This window comes from Pelobates fuscus, chromosome 5 (assembly GCF_036172605.1).
Source record: "Pelobates fuscus isolate aPelFus1 chromosome 5, aPelFus1.pri, whole genome shotgun sequence".
NCBI lineage: Eukaryota > Metazoa > Chordata > Amphibia > Anura > Pelobatidae > Pelobates > Pelobates fuscus.
In genome coordinates, this window is record NC_086321.1 from 63,466,814 (window position 1) to 63,474,254 (window position 7,441).

The window sequence follows — 7,441 nt, forward strand, 5'->3', positions numbered from 1 at the left end:
AATGGCAGGTGTAATTTCATTCGTAAAAGACTATACAATTGCATTTTAAGAATCTTTAACAAGTATTTTTGTAACACTCCTTGTGTAAAAAGCTATGTCACGTGGAAGCTAACAGAGACTTTAAACATGGTCTAAAGAGGTTTTGCAATTTTAACCATTAAAGCACCATAACCACTACAGCCCAATGTAGTAGGGTGTCCATGCATTTTAACATGCATTGACCATTTACCTGGGTCCCACTGGCTACATGCAAAGCAACCACTGTGTCAGTATTGCATCAACTTGCTAGAGCAATCTCTGCTATTAAAGGCTGAGTGCGGCGAATGTGGTGCCCAACAGAATCCAGGTAATTTGACCTGTATTAGATCACACCTAGCGCCATAACCACGACAGCGCATTTCCCAATTGGATGCTCATCATTTTATATATGTGGGACCCTAGCACATCTGTATCCAGTTCTCTGGCTATGTTGCTCGAACCCTTTCAGTTGTCATGGTGACCGTTTCCATGGATATGGTGTTTTAATACCCAGAAAAAATTTTTGTGGATATTTCTTTCTTATGTTCATTCTGACATCTTTAGTGAAAGGCACAGTTGTGCACTGGAAAATAATTAAGATTAAATTAGTGTTATTAATTTATTTTAAAACGTTGCATGTAAATCTTTGGAAATATTTTCAGCTCGTAGGGTTACAGGAAGTAGTAGCAGAGAAAGGATCTAGTCTATCAAGCGGTCAAAAAAGTTAAATACAAGTTAAACATATAATAAAACTTGTCTAAATAATCACAAGTGCTATTCCAGGCAACATGGAGCTCTCCTAATAAAATGCACTATTCACATTCAGCATTTGTGGAAAAAAGTAAAATTCTGCAATCCAGCATTTAACTTCAAGTAGCAAGGTGAAGCACAAAATGACCCATGTCATAATAGATCAGGATGAAAAATATAAGCCCATAAAATTCTTTTTAATCCTCGGCCAATATATCTTTTGATCCTTTGGAGGAAAAAGAAAACCCCATAGTGTCCATTGATTTCATCAGAAAGGAAAATAAATGTCTTACGGATCTCAAAATGTCATTTATATTATTAATTTATGGTTGGGTGTGTGTGTGTTTATCTTCTTTGTGTATATGTGTGTGTTTGGGAGGCTTAGTCTTCTTGCCTGCGTGATCTTCCACAGACCAGTAAGTAGTCTTAAGGTATGTATAACATTTAATCTATACATAGAAACATTTAGAGAGTATATTGTATTACTTACCGGAACAGAAACACATTTTTGGGGAGCAGGTTTATTTAAAGGAGCACTGCGCTATAACCACTACAGCTTTTGTGTATAGTCTCTTAGTTTTTTTTATTTTTGTAAAAGAAGATTTTAGCAGTTTAACAAAAAATAAGCTCTACCGACACTCAAAGCAGTCATCTTTGTTGCGGCAGAGTAAATGAAGATTTTCTCATTATCATTATCTGTCCAAATTTGAACATCAAGGATATAGCTGTGATTTATGGGGCAGCTTATGTGAAAAATTGATTATACATACTTTCGTGAAACTGCTTATGCTAAAGATAGGCGCATATTGGGAGATGCATTAGAATTCGTACTTTCATGTTTAAAGTGGCTATGTCATCGTTTTCATTGGATTATTGCATAATACTTTAGAAATTGCTTGCACTATATGGTGATCATTTTGTTTTCATCAGTTCAATATGTATTTTAATTTATAAAATATATATATATAAATATATATATATTTCTTGGTAGGCATTCTGAACAGAATTTATCCTGCTCTGCACTATTGAATGCTGGGAGCTAATCAGCTGTGGATTTTACAGGTTCTGATTGGTTGCCTGCACCACATGCAGCCAATCGGCAGTATGTTTTATCAGTAACTGTGAGAATAATAAAAATAAAATTAATATGAAAAGAACATTTCCAGTGACTATAACTTTGAAGGTTAATCGTCTGCTTGACTCTCATACACCACATTCTTTATATTATTACAACATTCAATTCTCACAAAGAACAACCACCTTATATGTTGGGTGATGATAACCTTTCTACATAAAACTGCATGTTTGTAATACAATTCTTCAAAGTTTAAATGTTTGAAATATGAGTTAATGTCTGTTGGAAGCAATGTCTCTTCTTACCTTTTTTTTTTATTTAAAATTTCTCATGACATATCATTTTGTGTAATAGTTGATCATTTTAACGTTTTCAAAGTGTATTTGGTCTTGTAACGTAGAGCTTGTGTGGCTTTAATATGAGTAATAATAGGTAAAGCAAGATAAAATACTGGTAAACATGTAACATTATGTGCTGTTGTGTATTGTATATTATTAAAATGTTCTCTATGAGGAAAATCCATGAAATAGACATGTAAAATCATTGTGTACATATCTGTGAAATAAAATTAAAAAAGTTTACAAACAATTCTGAGTGTGTATCATATGAGTAAATGCAACCTTAATATGCCTTTCTGTTGTGTTGTGTTACTTTGTTTGTTCGTAGTTCAAAATATGGCTTTGCATGGTCAGGTAAGCTAATTAATGTACTGCCTGATGGACTTGATCAAACATCCGAGTCGCCAGATCAGCTCTCTGTGTGGTCAACTTACCTTTCCACTCTTCAGAGTTTGAAACAATGTTTACTATTTGAAATAGGTAATAACCGAACACGTTGATATGTGTATTACTGCTATTAATCTGCCCAATAATCTGATCCTGATTACCTATTTTCGAAGAAAGCATTTCTTTTTTTTGTAATATTCTATATTGGAAAGGTGGAGAGAGCAAAGTGAAAACAAATAATCTATAATAAAACAAATAGTTAACACTAACATCTAAAATGTACAATTGCAAAGCCCATAAACCAAAAGTCACTAAATATTTCGGTAAAGTGGGCAGGCCTTTTTTGCCACAAAAGGTGCAAACTATACGAGCTAAACGTATTCATTTGTTCATGATTTTGAAGCCCAGGCTTATGAGGGTGTTTTCAATAAACATTGAATTTGAATGTAAACCAAAATGCAGAATTTTGGATAAATACATAAAATACAATATATTTTGGGTCGAATCACCCTCCGACAATGGCCTTTGTCGGATAAGCTTTCAAAATTAATTAATATTTTTGGGAAAAAAATATTTAATATTATGAAAAATATTTAAATTCTGTAATATTTTTGTATATTTTTCTTTAGATGTTTTTAGTATGTTGAAAACAATAATTTCAAAATGTTATCCAAAAATATTAAATTGTGGTAAATGTGTTGAAAAACTATACATGGACTATACTGAAATGATACAAAACTAATAATGAGGGGGAAAAGAAAACAATTAGTATAATGTTTTGTTTTTGTTAAGTATTGTGTATATTTTAGAAAGGAATATATATATATATATATATATATATATATATATATATATATATATATATATATAGTGATGTCCCGAACTGTTCGCTGGCGAATAGTTCCAGGCGAACATCGCTTGTTCGCGTTCGCCACAGATGGCGAACATATGCGCTGTTCGGTCCGCCCCCTATTCGTCATCATTGAGTAAACTTTGACCCTGTACCTCACAGTCAGCAGACACATTCCAGTCAATCAGCAGCAGACCCTCCCTCCCACCTCCTGGACAGCATCCATTTTACATTCATTGTGAAGCTGCATTCTTAGTGAGAGGAGGGACAGTGTAGCTGCTGCTGATTTGATAGGGAAATTGATAGCTAGGCTAGTGTATTCAGTGTCCACTACAGTCCTGTGTGTCAGGCTCACAGCATATACTGTGCCCACTTGCCTAGTGCCACCACTCACTCACTGGTGTCACAATAGCTTGCATTTAAAAAAATCTTTTTTGACTGTAATATAATAGCAGTCAGTTTCCTTCATGCGTGTGCGTTTCAGGGCCGGCCAGGGCACAGTGTCACACCAGTGCAACTCATATCTGTTGTAACAGTAGTGTACATTTTAAAAATAAAATACAATTTTGACTGTAATAGATTGAATAGCAGTTAGTTGTCTGCCAGCGTGTGTGTCAGGCTCACAGCGTATATTGTGCCCACTTGCCCAGTGCCACCACTCATATCTGGTGTCACAATAGCTTGCATTTAACAAAAAAAAACTTTTTGGACTGTAATATAATAGCAGTCAGTTTCCTTCACGCGTGTGCGTTTCAGGGCCTGCCAGGGCACAGTGTCACACCAGTGCAACTCATATCTGGTGTAACAGTAGTGTACATTTAAAAAAAAAAAATACAGGGGGCTTGTTGTCACCTTTCGGGGACCCTTGGTGTTGTACGTGGCTGGGTGGAGGAAGAGACCTTCAATGACATCAGTGAGGACAAGGAACGGGACATGGCTAGCTTGGTATCCAACCTTGTGCAAATGGGGAGTTTGCGGTTGTGCAAATGGACTGTTTGCGGTTGTTTACGGTGCGTTAAACGTGGAGTTTGGCTTGTCACTGTGAAGCGGGCGTAACCCTTACACTACGTGATCGATACAACATCACACCTGATGTTTTAAAGCACGTTATTCCAAACAATTTAGGAATGTTAGGTGATTTATGCCCTTTATGGATTAAAACCAGACTCTGCATCAACTATGTAATTTTCCATGGGAGTTTTGCCATGGATCCCCCTCCGGCATGCCACAGTCCAGGTGTTAGTCCCCTTGAAACAACTTTTCCATCACTATTGTGGCCAGAAAGAGTCCCTGTGGGGTTTAAATTCACCTGCCTATTGAAGTCTATGGCGGTTCGCCCATTCGCGAACATTTGCGGAAGTTCGCATTCGCCATTCGCGAACCGAAAATTTTATGTTCGCGACATCACTATATATATATATATATAAATATATATTTTAAATGTGTGTATTGCTGTGGAACTCTGTGATTCAATTATATACCATGTATGTACATTACATTTTCAGATGGTAGCCCTGTGCATACAATATAACATTACTGAGCGTTTTATTGCTGTAGACTTTATGATGAACTCTCTATGTCAGCTTTTTTTATTTTAGACAGCATTGTCACCCCACACCCCAAAAAATAATAAAAATAGTATTTCATAAATATAGAATCTTTATAAATAGCTAAATAAAATAGTATTTGTAACCCTTCTTGGAAGGATCAAGTACCAGATTCTTTCTTAGGTTTAATTTTATCTGTTAAAGGAACACTATAGTCACCTAAATTACTTTAGCTAAATAAAGCAGTTTTAGGGTATAGATCATTCCCCTGCAATTTCACTGCTCAATTCACTGTCATTTAGGAGTTAAATCACTTTGTTTCTGTTTATGCAGCCCTAGCCACACCTCCCCTGGCTATGATTGACAGAGCCTGCATGAAAAAAAAACTGGTTTCACTTTCAAACAGATGTAATTTACCTTAAATAATTGTATCTCAATCTCTAAATTGAACTTTAATCACATACAGGAGGCTCTTGCAGGGTCTAGCAAGCTATTAACATAGCAGGGGATAAGAAAATCTTAATTAAACAGAACTTGCAATAAAGAAATCCTAAATAGGGCTCTCTTTACAGGAAGTGTTAATGGAAAGCTGTGCCAGTCACATGCATGGAGGTGTGACTAGGGTTCATAAACAAAGGGATTTAACTCCTAAATGGCAGAGGATTGAGCAGTGAGGCTGCAGGGGCATGTTCTATACACCAAAACTGTCCCTTTAATGTATAAAGTATTAGAATATTTGTGGACTGGTAACATATATGGAATTAATTCCTTCTTTTTCTGCATATGTATAATTGTATGTGTGGTTTGCATGTGTCTAATGTGTTTTTGTATTGAATGAAAATCAATAAAAATATAAAAAAAATTTTTTTTTTAATTATCTTTATAAAATACTCATATTGACTGGGCTAGAATTTCACTGAAATTACAGCCCAGTCAAGAGAGATACTGAGACAAAATAGGGACTACTTTGTCCATGTATATTTTCTACGCCTGACACTTCTAGACATTGGGCGGAGTTTCAGCCATCTAGAAGTGTCAATACCCCCAGCTGTCACCAGTGACCACTGCAGGGAATTGGCTTTATCTACGCGGGAACCTCCAAAGACCTCAATGCTCTACTCTCACGCATGCATGAGAGTTCTGAAGTGACGTCAGCACCTGGCGCTTCAGCCTCCTAAAGAGGAACCGTCAGGAGAAAGGAGAAGATGGTGGTGCCAGCATAGGACAAGTTAAGGGAAGTAGAACTCAACTTTGCCTGCTGCCCCCCACCACTCCTCGGCCATTGGACCCACAGCGGCTTTGTGTGGTCAACCCACCGAGAGATCAACACTTGCGAAGTATGCTTATCAATATCTTCAAAGGCTGTCAATTGCATGTAGCTGTTGAAAGGGAGAGGGTTAAATCTTAGTTTCCCTCAGGATATTTCTAATTTCCATTATTGGATGCAACCTATAATGTATACCCCTTAGAAACTGGAGTCATTAACACAGAAAGGCAGATGGTTAGTTATCTATATAAACCAGGCTGTAGTTTATTTTACATTTTACCAAATCCATTTGGATATTATTTTCCTCTTGAAAATGCTTCTGTGGACTCTGGGATTGTCTGATGATTCTAGTAAATGTAGCACACAGTGTTGCTTTGCATTCTAGCTATTTCTAATGTATGCTAAATATATTCAGCTATGTAGGCTCCCCGCAATCAATAGTTTTCTCCACTGGTGATTCTGCAGGAAAACATGATTCTTGAAACATATCTCATGGAAATACATTTACATTTAACTCAAAAATAAATAATTCAGGTATCATTACACGAAAGTGCCTAAGCAAGCTGCAGTCCTTGCTGGTAACCCAATTAGCGTTTATTAATTGGAGGTATATAAACGGAGCTGAGGAGAAAAACAGAAAGGATAAGGCCATCATAGGTACTGCTAGTCCATTCTGTGTGAACTCTCACCTTTCACCTCCTCCTTCAACTGACAGACTAAGCTGTTATCAAATCATTACTTAAGGAGTCGGAAGGGAAATGTTTGCAACCACGTAACAAAATATTGTATTTTGACAAGGCCGAAACAGACCAAAATACGGCGCGCAATTGAAAGGCAAAACTAATTTTTAAGCAGCTCTCACATGTCAAGGTGTGTTTGTGCAAATGGTTTGAAGAGAGTGTCGATACAAACAAATAGCAAAAGGTCAGAGAAGAAAAAGTTATGAGAATTAAAGAAAAAAAAAGGGATATGTTGGTTATAGTGTTTTTTTTTTAATTTTATTTATTTTTTTTTAATGAGGGAATAGCACAGCTGCTGGAAAGGCAATAAATATAATATAAAAAAAATAAAATAAAAATGTTCTGCCACACAGTTTAAGCAAGAAATATGTTTTATCTCGAGCAATATTTCGAAGAACTATGTTGTTCTCCAACGTGTCAGCGTGATTCATTTGTTTAGTTTTAGGCCATAGCTGGGATGTAGAAGTGG